Raw genomic sequence first — 21,020 nt, 5'->3', positions numbered from 1 at the left:
GTCATGTATGGATTTCATTAAGTCATGAATTTGCTACTCACTGCTTCTGAGTAATCTTATTATCATTCTTTTGAATTCTTTTTTTTTTTCAGGATACCAAACTATATTTACTGTGTGCAGTAGGAAAGGACAACAGTTATGTACAAATTGGCGAGTAAACACAACAGAGCCAACAAACACCCCACTGAACCCGAACAGTGAAACAGGAAATGAGAACATCTTCAGCAAGATTTCAAGCAAGCCAGAGATGCGGACTCCTTCAGCTGACTATAAAAAAGGCAGAGAAGGCCACCAGCAGCGGTGGTCCTTCTAGGAGGACAAAGGCAGAACTATGAACATTTTAATTGGTACACATCCCAAAATACATTCACAGAACTGAAACTCCTACTAATGCATAAATTCAGTATGTGTTTGGAAAGCAGCATAGCACAGATCCATAGAGGTCCTCTTCCCATGGGTTAGAGGTCACCACCCTCGGAAGTGGCTCTCTACACAAGAACAAACTGGAAAGTCAGCAATACTTTACTTTTTCATATAGAGACCGTAATTGTTCATCAGAGCAAATACTAGAAGAAATCTGAGACCACAATACTATTAACAAAGGAGAAAAGTGGTAGTGACTTTCTTCTATGTTAATAAAAGGAAAAAAGCCAATTTTTGGTGTGCCAGGCTCTGCCCATGTACAAATCACTAGGTGCTGAGCTGAGCTGGGGCTGCTGGGCCTCGGACCCAAGGGGCCACACTCAACAGGGCAGAGAGCACTTGGGCCATTTTACTAAAGGACTTGTTTTTTGTTTTTACGTTTTTACTTTTTAAGAAGCATTCCAGATTTCCCCTTCCACATTACCAAACGACAAGGCTTAAATTTCCAATATCCAGCATTTCAACATCCTGTGCCTACAAGTGGTAAGTGAGGTCCTGTCTTCCACCCCCCCAATTGCGAGTTATGGACAGGATCAAGGCGAGCCTGGCACAGGGGAGCCACGGCTCGTCCTCGAGAACCCACACTCAGGCCACAGGTTTGGGGAGCAAAGGAGGGGACAAATAAAAATGAAAAACCCCAAAAACTCATTTTACCTAAACAAAGATAACAATTCTGATTGGCCCCATTTCAGTCGTGGATTCGTCCCTGCAGAGAGAGTTTGAGCCAGAGAGGAAGTCACTTCGCTGCATGTCCTTGAGTTTCTGCAGACTCCTTTGTGACTGCATGGTCTCACTATTCAACAGCAAACGCAAGGATGGAAAACAGGCCACGCCCCGGCAAGCGGCTGGTCACGCCGCCAGTCTGCTGCTGGAACACGTCGATGGTGTCCTCGTCGTCCATCTCCAGCTGCGCAGGTGTGTCCGCTTCGTTAATTGGTTGCCCATCGAAACCTGAATCTAATCTGCCTCATTGACAAGCCCTGCCGCTCACAGTAGGCCTTCATCAGCTTGCTCAGCGGGGTGTGCCTCTTGATCTTGAACTGCACCACGGAGCCTTCCTGCCCGGCCACCTTCAGGTTGATGTGGTCATTCTCAGTCTTCACGCCCTCCTTGGGCTTCTCCTCGGACATGGCTGCGCGCGGTCGCGGCGGCGGCGGCAGCAGCAGCGTGAGCGGGGCAGTCGCTCTCCGGGCCGCAGCTCTCCCCTCTTTTGAATTCTTTTTTAAGCGTTTCATTAATCTCTTCATCCTCACATTCGAATATTGAAGTGCTGCTCTGTTATTTTTGGAGAGTCATGTTTTCTTCTTTATTCTTGTTTCTTGTATTTCTGCGGTTATTTTTAGGGATTTGTGGAAACGGTGGTTTTCTCCTTTGATGAGTTTTATCTGTGGCTTAGTGGAATGTCTGCTCTTTCAATGACTATCCAGAGGCATGTGCCAGGTGGTGCAGGGAGCTCTGCAGAGTGCTTAAGTAAGGGGTGAGACACAAATTGAATGTGGCAGATATATTGTCAGCAGGGGAGAGGGTATGCTTATGTCTGTTGAAACAATCATTTCCAAGATGACCAATGCCCAGGGTTAGCCCACAGTGGCTATAAGCCCCACCCATTCAGGTTCATGAACTGCACTAAGAATCCGTGTGGTCCCCTGTGTGAACATTGAACCCTCTGCAATGACCCACTCCAGGCTATCAGGAGCTCTTAGCCTCTGAGGCAAGACACAGTGATTGCCCAGAGACTCAGCTACACGACATGCCCTATCATGCAGTCACTAATTCCTACAGTCATAGTACACAAGGCTCCCACAATCACAGGGTGCAGTGCTTTCCTCATCCATGGAGAGAGCAGAGGTGTTCCCAGAGCCAACTGCCTGTCATACTCCACCTTATCAGTTTGAGCCCCTTGTGTTAGCATGGGTTGATGTAAGCACTTCACACTCCTAAATGGGTGCCCAGCTGCCCCCCAACTCTCCAGGCCAGACTCAAAATCAGTGGGGAATGTGGATTTTTCCTTCTGATAAAATCCCCTAGTAGCAGACCAGAGAGCTACAGCAGCCTCTACTGGTGTTAAGTTGGCACTTTCTCCTTGCTCATCACCGGGTGCCCTTGTGGGGAGATGAGGAGAGTGAAATATGCTTTCTTTCATGTGTCCCTGCTAGAGCTCCAGACTGGAGTCAAAGTCAGTGTGGTTCTCAAGTTTCTCCCTCAGACAGTATCACCAGTGCTAGGAGCTGCTGCATTGTGCTCTCACCTTGATCTCAGACGGTGTAGTCTCTTCCAGACCCCGGCTGTGGGAGTCATGGGTGGTTTCTCTGCCCGCTGTTTTGTGTTTGTACTATTCCCACTACTCCAGGTTGTCTCTCTTCTTTCTGTAGAAAGTCCACGGACAACTTTTCTCCAACTCTCCCCTGGGAATGTACTTCTGCTCTTTTTCTTTTATCTTCTCCTAGTCAAAATCAGCACATCTTTTCCCTATTTAGCCAACTTGGAATCTCACATAGAAACTTTTTTTTTATTTAATGAATATAAATTTCCAAAGTACAGCTTATGGATTACAATGGCTCCCCCCCCCATAACTTCCATAACTTCCCTCCCACCCACAACCGCACATCTTTTCCCTATTTAGCCACTTGGAATCTCACATAGAAACTTTTGTTTTTATTTAATGAATATAAATTTCCAAAGTACAGCTTATGGATTACAATGGCTTCGCCCCCATAACTTCCATAACTTCCCTCCCACCCGCAACCCTCCCCTTTCCCACTCACTCTCCCCTTCCATTCACATCAAGATTCATTTTCAATTCTCTTTATATACAGAAAATCAGTTTAGTATATATAAAGATTTCAACAGTTTGCCCTCACATAGCAACACAAAGTGAAAAATACTGTTGGAGTACTAGTTATAGCATTAAATAATAGTGTACAGCACATTAATGACAGAGATCCTACATGACATTTTTTTAAAAAAAGATTGATTAATTTTCTATGCCATTTCCAATTTAACACCAAGGTTTTTTTTCATTTTCAATTATCTTTATATACAGAAGATGAATTCAGTATATACTAAGTAAAGATTTCATCAGTTTGCACCCACACATAAACACAAAGTGTAAAAATACTGTTTCAGTACTAGCTATATCATTACTTCACATTTTAATTTACGTTTTAATTGACAGAAGGAGAATATGAAATGTAAAGATTTAATGCAATTCATAGATAGAATTCTAAGGATAAAATGATACTTCTCTTCCTATCTCCCTCTCTCCACCTTCAGACCTCTCTTTCTTTTTTAACTTTTTCAATAATATATTTTTAATTTCCTTTATAGTCAAAGACTTAATACTCCACTAAATAAAGTAAGGATTTCAACAAGTAAAAGGTAGAAAGACTACTCTTCAGCAGAAATATAGACAAGGACAATAAACAATAATCAAATCTGAAGATTTCAATTTCAAACTTAAACATTAAATTATTTTTATACTCTCTGTATATGTGAACCAGCACGAATCAGATAAAACACATAAATCACTTTGTCATGGGGAGTCAGGTTGGCTCCTTCTGGTGGCACTGGGGTAGTGCATAGTGGTATTCATACCACTGTGTTAAAGTTTGTTGACAAAGGGCATGATGCTGTTCTGTACCAGCTCGTTAATGGATGTATTGTAGACAGCATGGATGACCTTCATTTTACAAGTACAACTCAGAACCTCAAAAGAAGTTCCCATATCCAACTCCAGGGCACAGTACTTCATGCTGTCTAGCCACATGCAGACTGGGTATATGGGGCTAGGATCAGTCTTAGCATTGAAAGTGGGGCATCCCAGCTAGTTATTGCCCCTGGTCTTATGGGGTTTTCCCATCTCTTGGTGCTGACTGGAAAGAGAGTGAAATGTAGCTCTTTTTTTTTTTTTTTAACAAATTGACCACAAATAATTGAATAGAATCTTTGTGGTAAACTAGTATCTTAAGTAGACACATAGCAAACACCAATGAATGGAGTCACATAGTAGAACTGATTCCTTCCATCCTTCTCAGTTTATGATTTCTAAACACATCTCGCATCTCCCAAGGTTGGACTTCTCATAAAAAAAAATGGAAGCTAGGAATTCTGTTTATCAAAAAGTCAGCTTGTGAAAGAATGCAACACACTGATTAGAAAAGGGTTAATCTATAGCCAGTGGCTTGAATTCAAATACTGGCATACCGTTTATTATGTTAAGCTGGATCAACAACTCAAATGAGTTATCCTTTTTACTGTTTTCATAAAAATCCAACCGGTTCTCATGCTGTTACCATGTTAGTGAAAATATGCTCAGAATAGTTGAAGGAACATAAGTAAGTTTGTAGACAGCATGGATGTGTTTATTTTATGTGTACATGTGAAGCACAAATACTAGAGAAGAGCAGTGCAGTAAGAGCCAAGTAAAATATCAACTGAAAAGCTTCTCAGGGCTTGTGTTGTGGTCTAGTGCATTAAGCCACCACCTTCAATGCTGGCATCCCATACGAATGTCAATTTGAGTCCACTGCTCTGTTTCTGATCCTGCTTCCTGCTTCTTTAAATTATTAAAAATTTATTTATATTGGGGTTGCAGAAGATGTCAGTCTCCACAGAAGTTACAGTTCCTCGTGATTTGCACTTGTCTGAAGAAGTTGAAGAAGGACATAAAGAAGTAGGTGATGATAAGGGGGGGGGATGTAGCAGAATTTTTATTTCTCTTGTTGAGGCACTGCCATTTGAACATAACCTGGAGTGCTCTGCGTAGGATTCATGTTTACAAGAAGCAAGCATGGCAAGAAGTGTCAGATGGAAATAGAAACATGTTTTTCAGGAAAGTAAAAATCCCAAGGACAAAAAAATGGCATGCTTTATTCATCTTACTTAATGAAAGAGTTGCAGTTGACATTTTAAAGTAGCAGGTACAATGAATATTGTCACAGATTGTGTTAAATTTTGAAACTGTGTTGGTGCTGACTAGTAATAATATAAAAATATGTGCAGAAAAAATATTCATGATTGTTTTGATACCTGTATTTGTAATAAAAATATTGAGAGGTTGATGAATTCCTGTTAAAAGCTGTTGTGTGTTACATGTAACAGGGATGATATATATTTGTATACAGTCTTTGTTTAACAAAACATGTATTTAAGTGTGGTCAATAAAAAAGGAAATAGGTGTATGGATATGTGATTTTGAGATTAAAGTTAGCCATAAAATGTAAATAAAATGTGGAAAGTGAAAAAAAATTATATAAAGGGAACAGACACACATATTTTATATATGGCCCAGGTGCTTGGGCCCCTGCACCCAGCTGCGAGACCAAGATGAAGCTCCTGGCTCCTGGCTTTGTGACTATTTGGGGAGTTAAATCAGTAAATGGAAGATTTCTCTCTCTCTCTCTCTCTCTCTCTCTCTCTCTCTTTCTCTCTCTCATTCTTTCAAATACATGAATCTTAAAGCAAGGCAAGGATTCTCAGCTTCTAAAACCTTTAGAAATACTTCCACATCAAACATATATTTTAAACTAATTTGTGTCTATTTCACCTACTTGGAAGGCAGAGAGAGAGGGAGAGATTTTCCATCTGCTGATTCACTCCTTAGATAGCTATAATAGCTATGGCAAAATCAGGAACTGGGAAATCCATCTGATTTTCCCATGTTGATGGCAGCGGTCCAAGCATTTGACCCATAATCTTCCAATATTGGTTGCCTCTCAGGATGCATCAGCAGAAAGTTGGATAGGAAGAAGGGAAGTTGGAACTGCAACCAACATTCCAATATACGATATGGAAAGTGAACTCCCAAGCTGCAACTTAACCTGCTTCACCACAGATGCCTGATGCTAAAAACAAATATTTTTATCAAAGAGTGAATCACAAAATAATTCCTTTGGTGGGCAGATATTTGGCATAGCAGTTAATATTCTGCTTGTGGCCCCTTCATACTGTATTGAAGTTCCTGGATTCAAGTTCCTGCCACATCTTTGATTCTGGTTTCCTACTAATGTCCACCATGGGAGGCAGCAGGTGATGGTTCAGATAATTGGGTCCCTGCCACCCACATGGGGGACCCAGATTGAATTTTTGACTTCTGACTTCTGCTTGGCTCAACCCCAGCTAGTGCATGCATTTGAAAAGTGAGCCAGAAGATGGAATAGTCTCTGTCTCTCTCTCGTTGTCTTGCAAATAAATAAAATCAATAAAAAAATTTGAAAAAAATATTTTGAAATCAAAAACCCTAAATAGCTAAGTTGTTTTAAATATTTTATAAACAGGAAAATTATATTTAAAACAAATGACTGTTTAAAAAGGAATGCAAATGGGCTGAAGAATTCTAATGAAACAGAAATAGTAGCAAACATCATAAATATCGACAATTTTTTTCTATAAGTAATGTGTTGTGGAGGCCAGCATTGTGGTGCAGCTGGTAAAGCTGCCACCTGCAATGCTGGCATCCCAAATGGGCACTGGTTCATGTCCCAGTTACTCCACTTCCAATCCAGCTCCCTGCTAATGGCCTGAGAAAAGCAACAGATGACTCAAGTGCTTGGGCCCCTGATACCCATGTAGCAAACTCAGATGAAGTTCCTGGCTCCTGGCTTCCTGGCCATTGCGGCTATTGTCAAAGTGTACTAGCAGATGGAAGGTTCTCTCTCTCTCAAACTCTGACTTTCAAATAAATAAATAAATAAATCTTAAAAATAATAATGGGCTGCTAAAACCTACAAAAATAAACATTCTACACATCATGAGGGATACCTTTAGAGGTGAAGTCTATAGGCTCTGCTCAATGTCTGAGCTTGCACTTCTAATATATATATATGTATATTTATATGGAATAATAATATTATATATAGTATATAATGTATATAAACATTGGATAATAAGAATATAATAATATACAATATATATATGGGATAATATGAATATAATAATAAGAATATGTATATATATATATATGGAATAAAAAGTTTTTATTTGGCAGGTTTCTACTAGGGGTTATGAAATAATCCTTGTATAGCAATTAGCACAGAGAATAGCACATATTACACATGTAAAATAGTAGACTCAATTATAATGTTTAGCTCTTATAACAACACTGAGTTTAATTTTTAATTTCCTTTACACAAATGAAGACCATAAACTCACCCATGTTAAATAATGACTTCTCCTAGTGCAGTCTTCTAGTAATTGGCAGAGGTATTGAGCTCTAACTCCATTTTTATTTGTTTGTTTGTAAGTAGGACAACTGCTTTCTCTTATGAAGTCTACGAATATTTCAAGAAATTGGTAATGGGGGGAATCTGGGAAAAGATTGATCCAATAAAATCTTTCTCCATGCCTAGTCCTGAGTTATATAATAATGCTAGAGAAAAATCATAGAACAAGGGTGCTTAGGTCATACTTACTCATATATATGTAACCTGAAAAAGCACACACACACACACACACATACACACAATATTTTCCAAATTAGCTAGTTTTCAACATCACTTTCCTTTTAATTACACCTAAATTGCTTATATTCATATTCTCCTCCTTGAATTGCAAACCTTCATAGTCTTCATGAGCCACCTAACCTTAGATTTTTGTCTCAAGAAATGACCTCATGACACTGAGCAATGACTATGACAATGAAAGTATAATAGAGAAAATACTTTTTTAATCCTATGATTGAGAGTTTATTTCAATTCTTTTATTTAATTTCTCCAGACAACCCTAATAAGCTGGTATCATTCACATCTTACACCTGAGAAAACAGAATCAATGAAATGAAGAAACTTCAACAATTAGTAAGCATCTCATGTCACTTCAAACTTTAAAAGAAGATGGAAGCCATCAGGTATGAAGTGTACTGCTTTTTCAAGATACTTCTATAAAATTTTCTATGTCATCTTCCATTGTCTCTCATTCTCAGAGAAGAAGCATAAAAAGTGACAAAAGGAATATTAAACTGCCAAACAAAAAAGCCGTCTGCACATTAATGTTTATTGCAGCTCAATTCACAATAGCTAAGACCTGGAACCAACCCAAATGCCCATCAACAGTAGACTAGATAAAGAAACTATGGGACATGTACTCTATAGAATACTATACAGCAGTCAAAAACAATGAAATCCGGTCACTATCTACAAGATGGAGGAATCTGGAAAACATCATGCTGAGTGAATTAAGCCAGTCCCAAAGGGACAAATATCATATGTTTTCCCTGATCGGTCACAACTAACTGAGCACCAAAGGGGAAACCTGTGGAATTGAAATGGACACTATGAGAAACAGTGACTTGATCAGCTCTTGTGCTGACTGTTGATGTACAATTTAATACTTTATCCATTTTAGTATTTTTTTGTTCTAGTACTAGTGGTTGAACTCTGTAATTAACACACAATTATTCTTAGGTGTTTAAATTTTAACTGAAAAGTGATCCCTGTTAAATATAAGAGTGGGAAAAAGAGAGGGAGAAGATGTACAATTGGGGACATGCTCAATCGGACTTGCCCCAAATGGTAGAGTTAGAAATGTGCCAGGGGATTACAATACAATCCCATCAAGGTGGCATGTACCAATGCCATCGCACTAGTCCAAGTGATCAACTTCAGTTCACAATTGATGACTCTGATAGGTCTAAGAGTCAAAGGGATCACACAAATAAGACTAGTGTCTGCTAATACTAACTGATAGAATAAAAAAGGGAGAGAACGATCCAACATGGGAAGTGGGAGACACAGCAGACCCATAGAATAGCAGATGTCCTAAACAACACTCTGGCCTCAGAATCAGCCCTTAAGGCATTCAGATCTGGCTCAAGAGCCCATGAGAGTATTTTAGGCATGGAAAGCCAAGACACTCTGTCAAAAAAAAAAAAAAAACCTAAATGAAAGAAAGATCTCTGCGAGTGAGATCCCAGTGGAAAGAACGGCGCCATCAAAGAAGGAGGTACCTTTCTCTGAAGGGAGGAGAGAACTTCCACTTTGACTATGACCCTGTCAGAATAAGATCGAAGTCGGTGAAATCAAAAGGCTTCCATAGCCTTGGCAACTCATGACTAGAGCCTAAGGAGATTACTGACGCCATAAACAAGAGTATCAAATTGTTAAGTGAACAACAGGAGTCACTGTGTACTTTCGTCTCATGTGGGATCTGTCCTTAATGTGTAGTTCAATGTGAAGTAATGCTATAACTAGTATTGAAACAGTATTTTTGCACTTTGTGTTTCTTTGTGGGTGCAAACTGATGAAATCCTTACTTAGTATATACAGAATCTATCTTCTGTATATAAAGATAATTGAAAATGAAAAAAAAAAAACTTGGTTTTAAATTGGAAATTGCTTAGAAAAGTAATCAATTTTTTTTAAAAAAATATCATGCAGGATCTCTGTCCTTAATGTGTTGTACACTGTTATTTAATGCTATAACTAGTACTCCAACAGTATTTTTCACTTTGTATTACTATGTGGGGGCAAACTGTTGAAATCTTTACTTAATATACTAAACTGATCTTCTGTATATAAAGAGAATTGAAAATGAATCTTGATGTGAATGGAAGGGGAGAGGGAGCGGGACAGGGGAGGGTTGTGGTGGGAGGGAAGTTTGGGGGGGGAAACCATTGTAATCCATAAGCTGTACTTTGGAAATTTATATTCATTAAATAAAAGTTTAAAAAAAGTGTAATCTTAAAAAGGGCTTTGAAGAGGTATGACTGGAATGTTAAAGAAGTGTAATTCAATGTCAAGCACAAGGTACCCATGTTTTTATCTCTAATGGGACTGCCTGTTTCCTCTATACTACTATAGAGACCACCACAAGTGCTCACAAATTTGAAATAAGTGGAAAAACCCGCTGGAATAGAATCTGTCAGGATAGGAGATTTCCCAAAAAAGAGCAGTAAAACTCTAAGATTAATGTTACTTTATAAGAAAAAGAGCATCATTGACAAAGAAGACTCTTCATTCAACAGAATGGTTTCATCAAACAACCTGAAAAACTAGTAAGATGGCCATGAATTGCTTCTCATGTCTTAATTTATTCTTCTGTCTTCAGGTAGCAGTAATCAACTTTTACAGATATTACACAGATTGTCTTGTGGTAACTTATCAATTAAGATGTCCTACTTGAGCTTGGCAATGTGGCACAGCCTGTTAAGATGCTGCCTGCGATGCCAGCATCCCATATAGATCCAGTTGGAGTCCTGGCTGCTCCTCTTCCAATCCAGATACCTGCTAATGTACCTGGGAGAGGAGTGGAAGATGGATCAAGTGCTTGGGACTCTGTACACACATGGGAGACCAGGAAGAAGCTCCTGGCTTCTGGCCCACTCTGGCCTTGCTCTGGCCACTGATGCCATGTAAGGAATGAATCAGTGGATGGAAAATCTCTCTCTCTCTCTCTGTGTGTCTCTCCCTCTCTTTGTAAATTCTACCTTTCAAATAAATACATCTTTAAAAAAATGTCCCACTTGGTGGGGCCAGCTCTGTGGTGCAGCGGGTTAAAGCCCTACCTAAAGTGCCCGCATCCCATATGGATGCTGGTTCTAGTCCCAGCTGCTCCTCTTCTGATCCAGCTCTTTGCTATGGCCTGGGATAGCAGTAGAAGATGGCCCAAGTTCTTGAGACCCTGCACCTATGTGGGAGACCTGGAAGACGCTCCTGGCTCCTGGCTTCGGGTCAGCGCAGCTCCAGCCATTGTGGCCATCTGGGGAGTGAACCAGTCAATGGAAGACCTCTCTCTGAGTCTCCACCTCTCTCTGTAACTCTGTCAAATAAATAAAATAAACATTTTTAATCTTTTATTTAATGAATATAAATTTCCAATGTACAGTTTATGGATTACAATGGCTCCCCCCCCATAACTTCCCTCCCACCCGCAACCCTCCCCTTTCCCACTCACTCTCCCCTTCCATTCACATCAAGATTCATTTTCAATTCTCTTTATATACAGAAAATCAGTTTAGTATATATAAAGATTTCAACAGTTTGCCCTCACATAGCAACACAAAGTGAAAAATACTGTTGGAGTACTAGTTATAGCATTAAATCACAATGTACAGCACATTAATGACAGAGATCCTACATGATATTTTTTTAAAAAAAGATTGATTAATTTTCTATGCAATTTCCAATTTAACACCAAGTTTTTTTTTCATTTTCAGTTATCTTTATATACAGAAGATGAATTCAGTATATACTAAGTAAAGATTTCATCAGAAAATAAACATCTTTTAAAAAAATGTTCCACTTGGTTTATCCATGACACAGGCACATAAGCCAAGCTAAGCCAGTATACTAATATATTATTTACCTTATATATTTCTCTTTTTTGATGTCTTTCTATTTCACTTGCTTTTAACCCTTTATATTTCTGAGTTCCCTATTGATTAAGGAAGCCTAAAACAATTAAACTTCTGTTGTTTGTAACTACCTCATTTTCCAAAAATCCCTGATCAATACTGCTGGTATTTTATTTTATGTTTTTAATTCTGTAGGCTGATCTTACAGAGGATTTACTTCATAAAACAAAAACAGAGCTTCTTATTACTAGAGTAATATCGTATATGATACCTTTTGTGAATTAGTGAGTATTATCACTCCTCAAGATATTTTACTTCAATCTTCCATAAAATTTTTAGTTTTTGATGTTATACTATGAATGATACTTCTCCTTAGATGCAGTGACAATGTACTTTGACCAATCTGCCAAACTATGCTTAATGTCCTTGTTCTATAAGCTCTTCTAAGCAGGCAGGTAGTGAATATTCTATCAGGCTCATCTGAATTTCAATGGGGTGATACTATAATCCTTTGATTATAGATGATCCATGATAGATATAGATGATAGTCCTGTCTCCTTTTCAACTGATGTTTTGGTGAGCACCACGTTATTTGTTTCTTTTCTTTTTTTTTTTTTTTTTTTGACAGGCAGAGTGGATAGTGAGAGAGAGAGACAGAGAGAAAGGTCTTCCTTTTTGCCATTGGTTCACCCTCCAATGGCCGCTGCAGCCGGCACATCGCGCTGATCCCAAGCCAGGAGCCAGGTGCTTCTCCTGGTCTCCCATGGGGTGCAGGGCCCAAGGACTTGGGCCATCCTCCACTACCTTCCCGGGCCATAGCAGAGAGCTGGCCTGGAAGAGGGGCAACTGGGGTAGAATCCGGCGCCCCAACTGGGACTAGAACCCGGTGTGCAGGCGCCGCAAGGTGGAGGATTAGCCTGTTAAGCCACGGCGCCGGCCCTATTTGTTTCTTTGTACAAATAAAAAGAGATGACAAAAGAAATTTCTTGGCAATTTAAATGGTGGTCTTTATTCAGTGTCCTAGGAATTGGATGTTTATAATCAGCAAATACATAACAGCAAAACAGTCAAAAGATTATTCCATTACTTAACAATAAGTCTTTGTGGATGCACTTGCCTTAATAGATTGATAAAAGCATTCTAGATGGAAGTTGCCATTTATTACAGAGTATGTACTTAATGGTAATTACTGTATAGTTGGTAACACTCTTGTGGAAGTATAATTGGATTAAACTCAAAATGTAGGGATATTAATCACTGACTTTCTGATATGATCACACTTTACTGTTTTAGTTTCACTCACATTTTATTGTGGAAAAATTACATCTTTAACTCGCTTCTTCAGAAGTCAAAAGTGTTTGTTTCTTTAAAATATTATTGAAGGTATACAAGTTTCATGTATTTTATATATACAGATTTAGAAACATGGTGATACATCCCACCCTACCTTCCCACCCGCCTATGCTCCAAACTTTTTCTTCTCCCTCTCTCATTCTCATTCTTAATTTTTACAAAGATCTACTTTCAGTTTACTAATGATAATAAAGTTAAACCTACACTAAGTAAAAGAGTTCAACAAATAGTATGAAAAAAAAGTTATTCCTCAATATAAGAGACAATGCTTGTGAACAATCTTGAAATTTCAAAATGTCCATTTCACTCTTAAACATTACATTTTAGGTACTCTGTTAGTTACCTCAGATCAGGGAAAATGTATGGTATCTATCTTTTTACGACTGCCTTATTTTACAAAGTATAAGGGATTTCAGTTGTGTCCATTTTGTTGAAAGAGACAGGATTACATTTTTTTTTACAGTTGAGTAGTACTCCATAGTGTATGTATATATACTATAATTTCTTTATTCAGTCAACAGTTGATGGACACCTGTGTTGATTCCACATCTTAGCTATTGTGAATTGAGCTGCAATGAACAGGGCGGGTATTTGATGTTTTGGGTTATTTGGCAAAGAGCCTGAAAAGAAAAAAAAAAAAAGCGAGGCTCCTGGCAAAGTGGTGGAGTTGATTTAGCTTATACTTAGCATCAATGCACCTGTTTTTTTTTTTTTTTGCTCTTTTTTTTGTTTTGACGTGATCTTATAGCATCTCTCATGTTATTAAAGCTCACAAGAATCTAATATCTAATAGACTTATTCAAAATGAGGCCCCACGGATTTCTGTTGAAGGGTATCTTGATTGTCTTAAGATTGTTGCTTTTAGTAATAAAGCTGCTATAAACATTGTATAAAGGTATTTGTGTTTTCATTTCGCTGGGATAAATTCCCTAGAGTGCAATTTTTGGCCCAAAAGGTAGTTAAATGTTCAGCTTTTTTTTTTTTTTTTGTTAATCTGATAAACTGTTTTTTCCAGAGGGACTATATCTTTTACATTTCCACCAGCAATATATAAGAAATGCAGTTTCTCTGGATCTTCTCCAGTATTTGGTACATTAACAATTTCTTCATTTCAGCCATTTTGGTAGATATGAAGTGATAGTCCACTATGATTTCAATTTACATTCCCCGATGATTAATAATATTGAATTTCTTTTCATGTGTTTATTTACCATTTTATATTCTCTGCAGTAAAATACTTCTTCATATCTCTTGTTTGAAAATTCTTTACAAACCTTCTGTTTGATATGTGGTCCATGAATGTTTTCTCCCAATGTATAGCTTCTTTTTTCAGACTGTTAACACATTTTTTCATGAAACAGTAGTATGGATGGTTGCCCCAGGGTACTGGGAAAGTCCCAAAGCTAAGGTTGGTTCAGACTCCCCATCTCTGCCCAGAAATACAAATCACCTACCTGAAAAAAACCTGTTGGATCATGGAAATGCTCACTGTAACTAAGAAAAAGACTATTACTATAAGTATACAAGTAGTTGATGTTGGAGCAGTAACCAGCTTCTAGCTACCCTGCTTGCTCCTCCATTGCAGTGTGTTCGATACATCTAACACTGTGCACTCTTTCTGACTGCTCTGGTAAATTCTTTCACCACTTGCAACACTAGCCTCAATCAGTCACTTCCTGTACCATTTTGGTGGCCTATACGGTGACTTCTCTGATCATTGAAAGCTAACCTCTAACATATGCTGCAGTAGACAGCAGCATTTTGTACAGGTAAATCCACATACATCATTGGCCACCCAAATAACTTTTACTCCTCCTTCTCACCTATCTGCATTCCTCAGGGAACAGCTTTCTGATGCAGGAGTTACTGATGATTCCTTGCCAGGACAACTCTCTGGGAATCCCAAGATCCCTGTGTGCTGCCAGCAGTACCTGCTGCCTTCAGAGATGAGGACAACACTTCTATCTCTGGTTCTCAAGGCATGGCTCACTGTACAGGGATAATTGATTTATTTTCTGGCCAGGGCAACTCTACTTGAATTGAAAAGACCATGTTTGTGGACATTCAGGTGTGAGGACTGTACTTCATTCCATTTTAATGGGCTCCCTTTGTCCTTCACAGATTTTGAAAGCCTATTGACCCCTTCCTCTTCAACTAACCACCCTGTTCAGAACAACTCTGGGCTGAAAGATGTGATGCTTGATGCATCAAGGGTGAATACAATTTTTTGTCCCTTTCTTCCAGAATTGGATTGGCTGTCCATCAGAGACCTTTCTCCTTAAGGGATCCAGGGCTTCTTTTAGCAAAAGAAGTGTCCCAGGTATCCCTCAGTGGCAGGATGCCTCCATTGAAGTGTACACCATTTAAACTGAGTCACTCCTTTCCTACAGGATACCATGGGAAGGGTTTGTACCAGTTGCCCCTCAGGCCATGTCAAAGAATAGGACAACAGCCTTCCACCACATGTGATTCATTCCTGGGATGCATCCTAAAAAAATAGAATCCATTTAATCACCAGACCCTGAAAAAGCAGCATATCATTTTCCATTGTAATGTTCTCTGTTTCCAATACAAATTTTTGGAATGGAAAGTCTGGCCGTTGAACAGATGCTTTTTATCTTTTTAAAAGATTTATTTATTTATTTGAAAAGCAGAGTTGGCCGGCGCCGTGGCTCAACAGGCTAATCCTCCATCTTGCGGCTCTGGCACACCGGGTTCTAGTCCCGGTCGGGGCACCGGATTCTGTCCCGGTTGCCCCTCTTCCAGGCCAGCTCTCTGCTGTGGCCCGGGAGTGCAGTGGAGGATGGCCCAAGAGCTTGGGCCCTGCACCCGCATGGGAGACCAGGAGAAGCACCTGGCTCCTGGCTTCAGATCAGCGCAGTGTGCCGGCTGCAGCGGCCATTGGAGGGTGAACCAACGGCAAAAGGAAGACCTTTCTCTATGTGTGTCTCTCTCTCACTGTCCACTCTGCCTGTAAAAAAAAAAAAAGCAGAGTTACAGAGAAGCAAAGGCAGAAAGAGAGGGAGGGAGGAAGGGAGAGAGAGAGAGAGAGAGAGAGAGAGAGAGGTCTTCCATCTGCTGGTTCATTCCTCAAATGGCCACAACAGCCAGAGCAGCACCAATCTGAAGCCAAGAGTCAGGAGTTTTGTCTGGGTCTCCCACATGGGTACAGGGGCCCAAGGACTTGGGTCATCTACTACTGCTTTACCAGGCCATAGCAGAGAGCTGGATTGGAAAGTGGAGCAGCCAGGACATGAACCGGTGCCCATATGGGATGCTGGCACTGCAGGTGGCAGCTTTATCTGCTACACCACACTGCCGGCCCCAAACAGAACTCTTAGCTACAATATTGTCCCTCAGCTTGATCTCTTCTGTTGCAAACTTTAATATAATCTCTTATATTCTATCCTGTCTTTGTCAAATTCTGACTTCTTGGAAAAGCTGTCTCTTAGACTTAAGATTTTTGTCTTGAAAAAGAGCCCAGAGGATATGCTAGCTCCAACATTTGTCATCTTCTTGGCTGAGACTTGGTTTAACTTTCACAAGGCAGGTAGCAAAATACAATACTTAGTGAACATGGGGGTCACATACTCTGCTGTTTCTACTCTCTGTCGACCCACCTTTCAGTTCTGCATCCTCCTTAGCAGCACAGATGGCCAACACCATGCCCAACACTTCACTTCCCTTTTAGTATGCACATTAGGAGAAAATATCTTTATTCATTTCTTCCCTGTCCCTCCAAACTGCCTCAGCTCTTTACTCAGAAGGGGTATTATTATAAAACTCTGCACTAATCTCTTTTTAAAATGATTTTATTTATTTATTTGCAAATCAGAGTCACACAGAAAGAGAATGAGAGGCAGAGGGAGAGAGAGGTCTTCCATCCGTTGGTTCACTCCCCAGATGACTCCAATGGCCAGAGCTGTGCCCATCCGAAGCCAGAGCCAGGAGCTTCTTTCGGGACTCCCACTCAGGTGCAGGGACCCAAGGGCTTGGGCCATCTTCTATTGTTTTCCCAGTCCATAGCAGAAAGCTGGATTGGAAGTAGAGTAGCTGGGACTCAAACCCGCGCCCACATGGGATGCTGGCTCTGTAGGGGGTGGCTTTACCCGATACGCTACAGTGCCGGCCCCTGCACTAATATTTACCTGAGAGTATAACCCTGATCATTGATTTTAGGCTTGCTAACTTGGATAATCTTATTGGTTTTGTAATATATATATATATGTATATATATATATTTGTGATATATATATATATATATATATATATATATATATATATATTTGTGATTTCTCTATGTTGCCTGTCAGAATTCCACAGACATACAATTCCTAACAAGATAATGCTGGCCTGGTACTTCAAGATGATGACTCCTACAGAACAGATAAAGCCAAGTTTAACAATGGGCTATAGGTAAAGAAAGATTCTTATACATTATTGCCTGATAGTATTAGGAATGGAAATAATGACTAAAAGTCTGGGAAAAAGAAAGTGACTGATGCTATCCATTTAAAAAAATCTGAACATTGTCACCTAAGGCTGACTGATATGTCTGAGAATAACAACCAATTTTGATTTATTGCATGCAACAGACTAGTTCACCTTTGGGCAGCAGCATGGGGCATACAGTTCTCTGTATACTGCTACTTCTGGCTAGATGACTGTCCTTGTTAAATATTGAAGTTTTCCAACTGCGGAAATCAGTTCTCCAAATTAAATGGCTCTAGATGTCCTTACAGCTTCCCAAGGGGGAACTTGTGCCCTCATTAAAATAGCATGTTGTATATGTCCCCAGTAACTTGGAACGTACAATTGTGCCTGAGTTTGTAGCAAAGAAATGTTATACTTAAGAACAAATAATTCAGATTTTAAAAAGTAAATTAAAAGAACTAGTAGGTAGGGGATATAGAGAAATCAAAAGGAAGCTATAAACATTATAATGTACTCTTGGTAAAGAAGATTAACAAGTTTTCTGATGTGTGTTAATAGAAAGCTGGATTGGAAGTGGAGTATCCAGGACTCAAACTGGTACTCATATGGGATGCTGACATCACATGCACTAGTTTAACCCACTACACCATGACAACAGTCCCTCTCTGGTGAATTTTTTTAACCACATGCCATTCAGGTCTCAACCTGTCACTATCCCTGACAAATAGGTTTTAAAAGTAATGTAGTTCAACCAGTGAACTTGTTTAGTTTTATTAATCTTGTTGGTGCCAATACTAAGAACTCTTTGTTTAGTGTTAGATACCAAAGGTTCTCTCCAATTTTTTCTGAATTGTTGTAGTTTTTTTTTAAAGGATTTACTTTATTTATTTGGCAGACAGAGTTACAGAGAGAAGTAGACACACACACACACACACAGAGAGGTCTTCCATCAGCTGGTTAACTGCCCAAATGGCTGCAACTGCTGGAGTTGAGCTGATCCTAAACCAGGAGCCAGGAGCATCTCCCACGTGGGTGCAGGGACCCAAGGGCTTGGACCATCTTCTATTATTTTCCAAGGCCACAGCAGAGAGCGGGATTGGAGATGGAGCAGCCAGGACTTGAACCAGCACCCATATGGGAGGATGGTACTGCAGGCAGTGGCTTCACCTGCTACACTACAGTGTTGGCCCCTAAATTGTCTTAGTTCTAAATTTAATGTATAATTCTGTGATTCATTATGAATTACATATATTCCATTGTTACTTATTATATATTTATATAGGTATGAGACTGACACTGAAATTCATTTTTCTTACCTGTGAATTTCCCATTGGTCTTACATCACTTCTTGAAAAGGCTCTCTTTGCTCCATTGCACTGTGTTTGAATATTTGTTAAAAATCAGTTGGCCATTTTTATGTGGGCTATTTCTTCACGTTCTCTGTTTATCAGATTTATGTGTCTATTGTTCTACCAATATCACATGTTTTATTACTACTGCTATATAATTAGTCTTGAAGTGAGTAACAGAGAGATAAGCAGGAATTCATAACAGGATTCCAAGCACTCTATTTGTCATTTTCAAATTTGTTTTACTATTTCTAGTTCCTTTGAGGTTATATATATATACATATATTGTACTTTAGTTTATTTAGTTTATTTTTGAGGAGAGAGAGAGAGCACTCATATCCACAAGTTCACTCTCCAAATGCCCAAAATGTCCAGGGTTGGGCCAGACTGGAGCCAGAAAATAGGAACCCAATTCATGTCTTCCTTGTGGATACAGGAATCCAATAATTTGAGCCATCATCTGCAGGCTCTTAGAGTGCACTCTAGCAGGAATTTGAAATCAGGAGCAAAGCTGAGACTATACACCAAGGCATTCTGCTTTGGGATGCAGGAATGTTATCCACTAATCAAACACAATTGAATTTTTGAGTAAGAGTATCTATATCTACAAAATATTTCACTGAGTTTTTGGTAGGAATCACTTTAAATATGTATCTCAGCTTGGGAAGAATTGAATCTATACTATATTGACCGTTTCAATCTGTTATCACAATGTATAACCCTAATTCTTTGATTTCTTTTATCAGTTTAAAAATTTAATATGCAAACTTGTAAAAGTTTTGTTATCATTCATCTAAGAATTTCTTTCTTAAATGATTATAGTGTTGATTTTTAATTTCTATATTCACATGTTTATTGATAATGTACAGATACACAACTGATTTTAGACATTAAATTTGCATCCTGAGATCTGAATGAATGCACTTATTAGTTCAAGAAACATAAAGTTTTGATAGATGCCAGGGAATTTTCTGTGCAAACAAGACACATCTAGATAAGAGTTACTTTATTTCTTCGTTTCCAATCTGCATGCCACTTATTTCCTTTTTGCAGTGGCTAAAACATAAAGCAGTGAACTGAATAAGAATGGGAAGAGAAGCTATTTTTGCCATATTTTTTATCTTGGGAGAAAAAAATTTAGTCCTTTTTTTAAGATTTATTTATTCATTTGAAAGGCAGAGTTACACAGAGAGAGAAGGAGCTATAGAGACAGAGAGAGAGGTCTTCTATCCGCTGGTTCACTCCCCAATTGGACGCAATGGCTGGAGTTGCCCTGATCCAAAGCCAGGAGCTAGGAGTTTCTTCCAGGTATTCCACATGGGTGCAAGGGCCCAAGCACTTGGACCATCTTCCACTGCTCTCCCAGGCCATTAGCAGAGAGTTGAATTGGAAGTGGAGCAGCCGGGACTAAAACCAGCGCTCAATATGGTATGCCGCCACTGTAGGTGATGGCTTTACCTGCTACGCCACCATGCTGGCCCCAAACTCAGTCTTTTTTAAAGCACTGCGAATGATGTCAGATGTTGATTTTCCTTAGATTCTGTTTATTTAACCAGGCAAGTTCTGCACTATTCCTACTTTGCTGAGAGTTTTGATAACTAATGAGTGCTGATTTTTAAAGTGTTTCTGCTGTATCAGGAGATATGATAATATGAGTTTAAAAAAATTTAGCCTATTACTATGCTAGATGACATTGGTTAATTTTCAAATGTTGAATCAGGCTTGTATACTACAAATAAACTCCATTTGATAAAGGTGTACATTTATTTGTATGTATTGCCAACTTTCATATGCTAATATTTTGTTAAGGATTTTTTCATCTATATTTGTGAGGAATTTTGGACTAGAATTTATTTTTTATGTTTTCTTCACCTTGTTTTATTATCAGACTAGTTCAGGCCTCATAAAATGGTTACAGAACATTCCCAAAACTGATTGAAGGAATTCCTGTAGAACCCCTAAAGCTGACTTTGTTCACCTGATGTTCAGCAAGCCAATTACTGACCCTAGGGTGATGGGAGAAAGTAGGTATTTACTGCAAAGCACATAGGAAGGAGTCTATCAGCCAGCCCTTAATTCCTGGGCTTCTCTAGGGGTTGGGTAAAGTTTCTTATAGATTGAAGTTGGGGTTGAGAAGTATATGCTACAAATGACAGGATTTCTTTTTTTAAGAA

At 39.1% G+C, this 21,020-nt stretch overlaps 1 pseudogene; it reads right to left on the bottom strand.

Moving 5' to 3' along the window:
* Positions 1 to 903: 903 nt before the first annotated feature.
* Positions 904 to 1,572, bottom strand: LOC133753153 (small ubiquitin-related modifier 3-like; annotated as a pseudogene).
* Positions 1,573 to 21,020: the final 19,448 nt, after the last annotated feature.

This window comes from Lepus europaeus, chromosome X, assembly GCF_033115175.1.
Source record: "Lepus europaeus isolate LE1 chromosome X, mLepTim1.pri, whole genome shotgun sequence".
In the NCBI taxonomy this organism is placed as follows: domain Eukaryota; kingdom Metazoa; phylum Chordata; class Mammalia; order Lagomorpha; family Leporidae; genus Lepus; species Lepus europaeus.
Note: the sequence above shows the minus strand (reverse complement) of the source record. Positions and strands in the feature narration are given on the sequence as shown.